Source organism: Neoarius graeffei, chromosome 1 (assembly GCF_027579695.1).
Source record: "Neoarius graeffei isolate fNeoGra1 chromosome 1, fNeoGra1.pri, whole genome shotgun sequence".
Lineage (NCBI taxonomy): Eukaryota > Metazoa > Chordata > Actinopteri > Siluriformes > Ariidae > Neoarius > Neoarius graeffei.
Genome location: NC_083569.1, coordinates 40,947,541 through 40,959,538, shown reverse-complemented (window position 1 = coordinate 40,959,538; position 11,998 = coordinate 40,947,541).

Here is an 11,998-nt window from a genome sequence, read left to right as displayed (position 1 = left end):
ACAGATTTTTTTTTTATTTTTATTTTTTTAGTCCACAATGTTAAAGCTAGATTTCAAGTGAAATTTAGTTCCTTCTGAAATTTGGTCATTGTGATATATGTTTATTTCTGTCACATCTCAAAATATCAGGCCATCCTGTAGCTGGGAAGTTACATATAGACTGGTACCAAAATTCAAAAAAGTGCTTATTTAAGGAGTTAAAGGCATTTTTGAGACAAAGTCGGCAAACAGTCTTATTTTGTCAGTTTGGGTGTGCCGAATTCAAATCTGCAATATGCCGAGCTCTATCTGACCTCTGTTGACCTCTAGAGGTCATTGAACTTTGGGCCTGTAAACGTCTCAGCTGAACCCAGTTTCTCAGCTTTCTAAGGAATGAAATGTACTAAAATGATTAATGAAGTTAGCAAATGGCCTTGTTTGTTAAATGTTTGGGTGCTGAATTCATTTTTCATTTGTAAAGCGACATATGACCTCTGATAACCTCAAGGTCATTAAACTTGGCCTATTGAGGTATTTCACTCACGTGACCAAGTCATGTGATGCTGCCATTTTGGACGTCACGGCTCGAATCAGTTTGAAGGCGACAAACGAAAAACATAAAAGAAAAAGGAGCGAGATGCAGAAAACACCTTCACTATCCAGCGACGTAGGGCATTTACAGGGCGAGCAGAGGGAGAGGTATTTGCAAAAATTGAGGTTAGCAGGCTTAGAGAACGACGTTTACCTGCTTCCACCAGGATTGTTCACTGACGTACGGAAGTACACGAAGCCCTCGTCTTTACCTGACTTCGGCCCACATGATCTGTATACCTATGTCGTTAAAAACCCATCGCCATACACAGGTATTGATCTGAAAGCGTATACGAGTTTGGATGCCTACAAATATTTTGTGTCAGGCTGGGTAACATGCCTACATCAGCGGGTCGTCCCTGGAGCCGGTGGTCGCCATCTGATTACAGCTAAGGTTTGTTCACATTTTCATTTACTTTCGGTCCTCAGGATAAACACAATGTTATTAAATGTCATTGAAATAACTTCTTAGTCTGTTGAGACATGGCCCGTTATAAATTTGCTGTTACCAGGCAATGACTAAGAACTGTATTATGAGGGTCGGTGTTGTTGTAGCAGTGTATTAGCAACTAGCTGTTAGCACTAGCTAATGTCAACAACATCATAGCTGGTATGTTACTGTAGCAATATTTACGTTCAGTCATTTGGATGACTGTTAAAACCTTTCAGTCTCAAGTTTTTCCTTTACTGGATTTACTAGTTTACTGAGCTAGCGCGCTCGGCCAAGCCGGGAGCCATCGCGCGCTCGCCGGCCAAGCCGGGAGCCATCGCGCGCTCGCCGGCCAAGCCGGGAGCCATCGCGCGCTCGCCGGCCAAGCCGGGAGCCATCGCGCGCTCGCCGGCCAAGCCGGGAGCCATCGCGCGCTCTCCGGCCAAGCCGGGAGCCATCGCGCGCTCTCCGGCCAAGCCGGGAGCCATCGCGCGCTCGCCGGCCAAGCCGGGAGCCATCGCGCGCTCGCCGGCCAAGCCGGGAGCCATCACGCGCTAGCTCAGTAAACTAGTAAATCCAGTCAAGGAAAAACTTGAGACTGAAAGGTTTTAACAGTCATCCAAATGACTGAACGTAAATATTGCTACAGTAACATACTAGCTACTGTTGTTGACATTAGCTAGCTTGCCGTCCAAAATGGTGGACACCGGGGCATCACATGACCCTGTGACGTCAGGTGAAATACCTCAATAGGCCTATGCATTTAACGGCATTTTTAAACTGACTTTACTCCCCCAAAAAGAATATGAACAGACAAAAAACAAATAGAAAGGAACAAATACAACATTAAATGCCAGTCCATGTACATGTGACTTACTTTTCACAATGAGAATGCCTAGGCGATCACCTTACATAACATTGCATTACATTTAGCGGTTATTGTTTATACAAAGCTACTGAAAAAAGGACAGATTCAGCAGCATACAAAATGTGGGGGCATACAGGGTATACAGGTTAATCAGGGTTAGTATATATGAGAGTTTTTTTCTTTGTTGTTTGTTTTGTTTTGTTTTAAACGGGGTAAAGCCTTTACAAAAAACAAACAACAAAGAAAAAAACTCTCATATATACTAACCGCTAAATGTAATGCAATGTTATGTAAGGTGATCGCCTAGGCATTCTCATTGTGAAAAGTAAGTCACATGTACATGGACTGGCATTTAATGTTGTATTTGTTCCTTTCTATTTGTTTTTTGTCTGTTCATATTCTTTTTGGGGGAGTAAAGTCAGTTTAAAAATGCCGTTAAATGCATAGGCCTATAGGCCAAGTTTAATGACCTTGAGGTTATCAGAGGTCATATGTCGCTTTACAAATGAAAAATGAATTCAGCACCCAAACATTTAACAAACAAGGCCATTTGCTAACTTCATTAATCATTTTAGTACATTTCATTCCTTAGAAAGCTGAGAAACTGGGTTCAGCTGAGATGTTTACAGGCCCAAAGTTCAATGACCTCTAGAGGTCAACAGAGGTCAGATAGAGCTCGGCATATTGCAGATTTGAATTCGGCACACCCAAATTGACAAAATAAGACTGTTTGCCGACTTTGTCTCAAAAATGCCTTTGGGTGTCACAATTCTGGATTTTGGTACCAGTTTAATATGCATGAAATCAGAATCAGAATCAGAATTGTTGCAACTACAAAGGAATTAAATGCTAATTAAATAAATACTAAATAAAGACAGACTATTCTAATAAAGGAGCGACACGCATCTCCCATAACCCGGGACGGAACAGTACCGTCATGTATTTTAATGTGGCGTCACCTATTTTCTTATATTTGCCTTCCGGGTTTTTATGTGCTCTTCCGTCCCATGTATAACAAGTGTTCCGTCCCACAATACCATTTTTGTGACATTTATTTACATAATGTATGTTATTTTTTCACGGTGCAGTTTCCATCAAATCCTGCGCTCTGATTGGCTGGCGAGTGGGTCCGTATCCTATGGTACGGACCCCGGTTACGGACCTCTGGCGACTCGCTCGTTCACAACAACAACAAACATAGTAGCATTTTTTGTCAACATTTATCTTTTTTTTAATAAAGATTTATTGATAAGATGATCAAAAATCTTGTACATTTTTGCCAGCATTTCTCAGCAGAATAGCATTAATTTTACAGCATGGATAGCGATAATGACAGTGTTCACAGCGAAAGCGAGTTTTACTACCCTAAGGAAGAAGAAATAAAAGAAAACATTTCAGGAGAAAGCTAAAAACCTCTAACTGTTGCTAACGCCAAGCAAAAACATGGCTGAATCCTGAATGACTCCTACTTGTATAAATAGGGGACTACATAGGCAGCAAAATGTAGTTTTTTTTCCCTGCCATGGAAGTTGGCTTGTATACCAAGGAGGAAGCCATTTGCATTACAGCCGTAAATGAGGATTCAAAATGGCGGCTTGGCTCGGTTTTCCTTTTCAGGCGCTCTTGTTTTCTGTTAGAATTTGGTAAAGAAAAAAATAAATATATTATTTACCAGCTTAAGGTCGGTCAGTATGGTGAAATACCGTGACCTCGGCCTTGAATACTGACCTCGACCCAGAGGGCCTCGCTCAGTACTTTCAAGACCTCAGTCACGGTATTTCACCATACGGACCTTCCAGCTGGTAAATAACATATACACTACCGTTCAAAAGTTTGGAGTCACCCCGACAATTTTGTGTTTTCCATTAAAAGTCACACTTTTATTTAGCACCATAAGTTGTAAAATGAATAGAAAATATAGTCGAGACATTTTTCTGGCCATTTCGAGCATTTAATCGACCCCACAAATGTGATGCTCCAGAAACTCAATCTGCTCAAAGGAAGGTCAGTTTTATAGCTTCTCGAAAGAGCTCAACTGTTTTCAGCTGTGCTAACATGATTGTACAAGGGTTTTCTAATCATCCATTAGCCTTCTGAGGCAATGAGCAAACACATTGTACCATTAGAACACTGGCGTGAGAGTTGCTGGAAATGGGCCTCTATACACCTATGGAGATATTGCACCAAAAACCACACATTTGCAGCTAGAATAGTCATTTAGCACATTAGCAATGTATAGAGTGGATTTCTGATTAGTTTAAAGTGATCTTCATTGAAAAGAACAGTGCTTTTCTTTCAAAAATAAGGAAATTTCAAAGTGACCCCAAACTTTTGAACGGTAGTGTATATCTGACCTTCTTTGTTCCAGGATGTGTCAGATATCCTCCGTTTCATCAAGGTGAATACACACGGAACAGTACCATCACGTATTTTAATGTGATGTCACGTATTTTCTTATAGTTGCCTTCCGGGTTTTTATATGCTGTTCAGTCCCATGTATAACAAGTGTTCCATCCTGCAATACCATTTTTGTGACATTTATTTACATAATGTATAATCTTACCTTTTTCGTTCCAGTTTCACAGAGACATCCGTCACGTCCACCATTTTATTAAACAGTACTTACATTAGTCATCCCACCTTTATAGATGAACCCGTCCCGTCACGTATGATAAAGTTAGAAGAAAAACAAAATATATTGTTTAGTTGTTTTATTCTCAAAACATATAACTTAACTACGATGTATTCATCTATTTTACAATTTCTTGCCTTTTCCCCTACCTCTACCTTTTCGTTTCTTCAGCTGACATTGTACACATTTCAAGTTCTTATCTTTTTTTGATCTGTGCTTCTGTTTTATGACCCACATTTTCACAATTGTGTGAAACCACATTTTATATTCATTGCACATGAAATTCTTATGTGAATCTTCTGGTAACTTACAACTACAGTAAAGCCTTTCTAAATGAATGGTTCTATATCTATCAGTTTTCTCAACAGTTTTATGTGGGAGCATGGTAAAGAGTTTGTTTTGCATACAAGTATGTAAGTGCTCTCTCATGACCCTAACGTCATACTCGACAGTACACGGGTCAATGCCACGTAAAATACTGACACAGTTTGCTATGGCAAATACACCACAGGAATTCGTATCAGGTTGGGATTGAACCTTTACAAATTTCAAAACTAGTGACATTGAGGACACTGGTCTCGCAAACCGAGCCACACTTCTTAAACATGTTAACCTGAGATAGTTGCCTCCTCCACTGTCTAACACATCAACATCTCCATCATGACGGTTAAAAGTGGAGACAACTATCCAGTCAGAACCCATCCCAACAGGATGGCGCTCGTTCCGCCACACGGGATTTCTTTGTGACATCACACCAAGGTATATTCCGGAATTGGAGTTCCGGGCTTTTAGATTTCCGGGCTTTTAGATCAGTTTCGATTGAAAATATCAGGAATATAACGTTAATACAATGTGATGAGATATAATACTGAATAATCAAAGAATACATGACACTGATAGGTGTGAGTACAAGATGTTAAGTATGAAACCCCTGAATATTTAGAAAATGTAACGTTATTGTAATGTACCATCCTGTTCCGGTTCATACTTTCCGTACCAGGTTATGGGAGACACCGAGCTACATAAAAACGGTCTATTCTAAGATATTAAGAAATAAAAACTAAATAAACAAGATAAAAATAAGATAAACAACTGTGCAAATCAGGTAAACAATAAGATAATATAAATAAATGTGCAAATCAGGTATACAACTGGGGGGGCAGAGTAAATGGGGTTACTGGTCTTATTTATTGAGGTGGGGGGGCAGAGCGGGCCAGGAGTCTGAGGTATGGTACTGGCGGGGAGGGGACAGAAGAGTAAGTGGGGGGGGGGGGGGGGGGGGGTGTCACTAGTCATGTTTATGAGGCCAGCAGTGGTAGGAAAGAAACTGTTTCTGTGGCGTGAGGTTTTGGTCTTGATGGACCACAGCCTCCTGCCGGAGGGGAGTATCTCAAAGAGTTTATGTCCGGGGTGGGAAGGATCAGCCACAATCTTTCCTGCCCACTTCAGTGTCCTGGAAGCGAACAGGTCCTCAAGTGAAGGCAGACTGCAGCCGATCACCTTCTGTGCTGAGCGAATGATACCCTGCAGTCTACCCTTGTCCCTGGCAGTGGCTGCAGCGTACCAGATGGTGATGGAGGAGGTGAGGATGGACTCAATGATGGCTGTGTAGAAGTGCACCATCATTGTCTTTGACAGGTTGAATTTCTTTAACTGCTGCAGGAAGTACATCCTCTGCTGTGCTTTGGAGATGAGGAAGCTGATGTTCAGGTCCCACTTCAAGTCCTGGGTGATTATGGTGCCCAGGAAGCGGAAGGACTCCACAATGTCCACTGGTGAGCCACACAGGGTGATGGCGAGAGTAGGGGCTGGGTTCTTCCTGAAGTCCACAATCATTTCCACTGTTTTTGCAGCATTTAGCTCCAGGTTGTTTTGGCTGCACCAGGTCTCCAGCTGGTCAATCTCCCACCTATAGGTGGACTCGTCCTCACCAGAGATGAGTCCAATGAGGGTGGTGTCATCCGCAAACTTCAGGAGCTTGACAGACTGGTGGGTGGAGGTGCAGCTGTTTGTATACAAGGAGAAGAGCAGAGGAGAAAGAACGCAACCTTGGGGGGGATCCGGTGCTGATTGAGTGTTGGAGACATGCTTTCCCAACCTCACTTGCTGCTTCCTGTCAGTCAGGAAGTCAGTGATCCACCTGTAGGTTGGGTCAGGCACATTTAGCTGGGACAGCTTGTCCTGTAGCAGAGCTGGAATGATGGTATTGAATGCAGAGCTGAAGTCCACACACAGGATGCTGGCATAGGTTCCTCAGGAATCCAGGTGCTGGAGGATAAAGTGGAGGGCTGTGTTGACGGCGTCATCCACAGACCTGTTGGCTCTGTAGGTGAACTGCAGGGGGTCCAGAAGGGGGTCTGTAATGACTTTGAGGTGGGAGAGAACAAGTTGCTCAAAAGACTTCACCACAGAGGTAAGCGCGATGGATCAGTAGTCATTTAGTTCTGTTGTCCTTACTTTTTGGGGATGGGTATGATGGTGGAGGACTTGAAACAGGCTGACACATGGCATGTCTCCAGTGAGGTGTTGAAAATGTCTGTGAACACTGGAGACAACTGGTCGGCGCAGTTTCTCAGAGTGGATGGAGAGACAGAGTCAGGTCCAGCTGATTTACAGGGGTTCTGTCTCTTGAACAGTCTATTAACATCCCTCTCCTGAATGGTGAGAGGCGCAGTGGGGGAGGAGATGGAGAGGGCCTTTGGTGTGGACAGAGATGAGGAGGAGTGGGCTCCTGAAGAGAGGGGAGAGGCGGGGCTATTGGGGTGGGGGTGGTGATTGTGGGGGGAGATATCAGGACTGTCCCATTGTTTTTCAAAATGGCAGTAGAAGGTGTGAAGGTTGTTTGCAAGGCGAAGGTTGTTGACAGAGTGAGGGGGTTTGAGTTTGTAGTTTGTGATTTGTCTTAGCCCTCGCCAGACAGATACAGAGTCATTAGTCAAGAACTGGTGTTGTAGTTTCTCAACATACAGCCATTTAGCATCTCTCACCGCCTTGCTGAACCTGTACTTGGACTCTTTAAACTTGTCCCTGTCCCCACTCTTGAACACCTCCTCCTTCTGTCATCTCAGCTGTCTGAGTCTAGCTGTGAACCAGGGCTTGTAAGTTGTTATAGCTCACCCTGATGTGAGTTGGTATACAGTTGTCCTCATAGAAGCTGCTGTATGAAGTCTCCGCCTCTGCATACTCATCTAAACTGTTTGTGGCAGTCCTGAAAACGTCCCAGTCTGTTGAGTCCAGACACGCCTGAAGGTCCTCCACAGCCTCCTTGCTCCACTTCCTTGATGTCCTCACAACAGGCTTGCTAAGCTTTAGCTTCTGTCTGGATGATGACAAGATGGCACCATGGATGGTCATCTCAGAGTTTTGGTGCGCTCTGTGTTGCTTTGTTTTGGTTGTATATCGTGCTTTATGTAACCCTTCCCAAATTTCTTTCACGAGAAATCACTCGTTTTGCGCAGTCAAGCAGACAGAGGAAGTCCGTGTGCGCATGCACAGGTTTACCTTGACCGTGCACTGACAGTTACATCATTCTGTCACTAAACAAACAGCTGATCACACCGAGGTGCTCGCTGACCACCTATATTTATTAGTTTGGTCCTGCGTTTCCTTTCCTTCGCAACATAACGTCTTTTCTTCTCGCTTTCCGTTACTGTAGTCGGTCTTTCATGTTTCATTCACACACTCACATCCTCCATTTTTCTCTCCTGTTTCAAATTTGTATCCCACAATGCCTTGCGCGAACAGGGAAAGCCCACCACGTGATGCATGATGGAGTATCTTGAATTGGGTCATTGTGAAGCAGGAAAAAATAGTGGAGAATTTAGGGCCACATGCCCCTAAACTCATTAATTATATATATATATATATATATATATATATATATATATATATATATATATATATATATATTTATTTTTAATTTTTTATTTTTATTTTTTTAAACAACAACCACCTCATAACATTGGAAGTCTGTGATTCGAATTCAGTAGCTTTTGGTCCACTAAACAAAAATAATTGGGTGTCAGGGAAAATTATTTTTATGACCTAAACTTGAAAAATCTGAAAGGCAGTCTACCTTTAATGCATCTGAAATTTTCAGCTCAAGTAGGATATAAAGAAGATGTTTATACCACCAACTAATCTTAATCTTCACCAGGTTTAAACAATGCCACATAAAGGCACAAAGCTGCATTTTCGCACTCTGAAAATTAAAGCTAATGTATTCATTTTCGATACTGCTTAATCATTGTAGGTTAGGGTGAGCTGGAGCCAATCCCAGCTTATACTGGGCAAGAGGTTGGGTACAGATATACACCAATCTGCCTTAATATTATGAGCACTGACAGGTGAAGTGAATAACATTATGTTGTTACAGTGGCACCTGTCAAGCAGTGGGATATATTAGACAGCAAGAGAACTGTCAGTTCTCGAAGCTGATGCGTTGGAAGCAGGAAAAATGGGCAAGTGTAAGGATCTGAGTGACTTTGGCAAGGGCCAAATTGTGATGGCTAGATGACTGGGTCTAAGCATCTCCAAAATGGTACATCTTGTGGGGTGTTCCCGGTATGCAGTGGTTAGTCCCTACCAAAGTGGTCCAAGGAAGGACAACCGGTGATCCGGCAACAGGGGCATGGGTGTTGAAGGCTTATTGATTTGCATGGGGCACGCAGGCTAGCCCATATGGTCCAATCCCACAGAAGAGCTACTGTAGCACAAACTACTGAAAAACATTTCTGTTTTAGCCAGCATTTTTTTTTTTTTTTTTTGTGTGTGTGTGTGTGTGTGTGTGTGTGTGTGTGTGTGTGTGTGTGTGTGTGTGTGGACAAATGACTTTTCCCTTCATGTGCAGCGTGCACAGACTAAACTTCATTCCACTGAGAATTTGTATTGAATCCACAGAATCATAGAAATCATTGTTACTCTCATAATGACTGACCCTAGTTCTGATAAACTGTGGGTTTGGGAATGGAACAATTTCCTTTATAAGCAGGAACACTTGAATCTGACATTTAGTTTAGTCACCTTGAATAAACTTGAAGACGGTAGGGACAGCACTTGAAATTATATATGATAGTTAAATTGTATGATGAGATTATGACTCATAATTCCGTTAAATGTAAATGCACAAAAGCCTATATACATATTTGCTACATTAAAAGATGAACAAAAAATGGATAAAATATAATTTGTAATTCAAATGTACACATATTTTCCACTTCAAATCCTCTACTTCAATATTTAGTTGATATTCAAAACAGTAAACATATCGAGTCAAATGAATTATTTATTAATACAGTTTTCAGCTATGGCAAGTCATTTTGTTGATATATTTGTCAATATTTCACAGTATGAGAAATCAACCATTCATTTGATTATTTGACTCTTGTGCATTCTTGCAAGTTAATGAAAGATTACTTCAGCATGCAGTTTACATGATAATTGGTGGTCAAACATTGAAATACTGGTTAGATATAATAGTCTTGTACCTCCAGAGAAAAACCAAAACAATAAAGCGAATGTGGAAGCAAGCATTTGTACAGAGCCCCTAAAGGGACATGTGTAAAAAAAATTTTGAAAGTTTCTGGTGTGCATGAGAAAGTACATGGGTCACACATTGTCTGTTAGTTGGTTTATGATACCATCTGGTACGTTTCACGTTCTCACATACAGTAGTGCTTGAAAGTTTGTGAACCCTTTAGAATTTTCTATATTTTTGCATAAATATGACCTAAAACATCATCAGATTTTCACACAAGTTCCAAAAGTAGATAAAGAGAACCCAGTTAAACAAATGAGACAAAAATATTATACTTGGTCATTTATTTATTGAGGAAAATGATCCAATATTACATATCTGTGAGTTGCAAAAGTATGTGAACCTCGAGGATTAGCAGTTAATTTGAAGGTGAAATTAGAGTCAGGTGTTTTCAATCAATGGTATGACAATCAGGTGTGAGTGGGCACCCTGTTTTATTTAAAGAACAGGGACCTATCAAAGTCTGATCTTCACAACACATGTTTGTGGAACTGTATCATGGCACGAACAAAGGAGATTTCTGAGGACCTCAGAAAAAGCGTTGTTGATGCTCATCAGGCTGGAAAAGGTTGCAAAACCATCTCTAAAGAGTTTGGATTCCATCAATCCACAGTCAGACAGATTGTGTACAAATGGAGGAAATTCAAGACCATTGTTACCCTCCCCAGGAGTGGTCAACCAACAAAGATCACTCCAAGAGCAAGGCATTTAATAGTCGGCGAGGCCACAAAGGACCCCAGGGTAACTTCTAAGCAACTGAAGGCCTCGCTCACATTGGCTAATGTTAATGTTCATGAGTCCACCATCAGGAGAACACTGAACAACAATGGTGTGCATGGCAGTGTTGCAAGGAGAAAGCTACTGCTCTCCAAAAAGAACATTGCTGCTTGTCTGCAGTTTGCTAAAGACCACGTGAACAAGCCAGAAGGCTATTGGAAAATGTTTTGTGGACGGATAAGACCAAAATAGAACTTTATGGTTTAAATGAGACGCGTTACGTTTGGAGAAAGAAAAACATTCCATTCCAGCATAAGAACCTTATCCCATCTGTGAAACATGGTGGTGGTAGTATCATGGTTTGAGCCTGTTTTGCTGCATCTGGGCCAGGACGGCATGCCATCATTGATGGAACAATGAATTCTGAATTATACCAGCGAATTCTAAAGGGAAATATCAGGACATCTGTCCATGAACTGAATCTCAAGAGAAGGTGGGTCATGCAGCAAGACAACGACCCTAAGCACACAAGTCGTTCTACCAGTGAATGGTTAAAGAAGAATGAAGTTAATGTTTTGGAATGGCCAAGTCAAAGTCCTGACCTTAATCCAATCGAAATGTTGTGGAAGGGCCTGAAGCGAGCAGTTCATGCGAAGAAACCCACTAACATCCCAGAGCTGAAGCTGTTCTGTATGGAGGAATGGGCTAAAATTCCTCCAAGCCGCTGTGCAGGACTGATCAACAGTTACCAGAAACGTTTAGTTGCAGTTATTGCTGCACAAGGGGGTCACACCAGATACTGAAAACAAAGGTTCACATACTTTTGCCACTCACAAATATGTAATATTGGATCATTTTCCTCAATAAATAAATGACCAAGTAAAATATTTTTGTCTTATTTGTTTAACTGGGTTCTCTTTATCTACTTTTAGGACTTGTGTGCAAATCTGATGATGTTTTAGGTCATATTTATGCAGAAATATAGAACATTCTAAAGGGTTCACAAACTTTCAAGCACCACTGTATATCCCTCTGTCCGGCCATTCTCCTGTCAGAAAACCCTCAAGTGCCCTTGACCGTTTGTTTATTTGAACCAATTTATGTGTGTGTGCGCGCACGCGTGTGTGTATACATATATATGTATATATGAGTGTTTAGTCTACGTCTAGTTCATATCTAGAGTGTTTATACTGTTTGCATTGTCTGAGTGTTTAGTCTTTGTCTAGTTCTCATCTAGTGTTTACA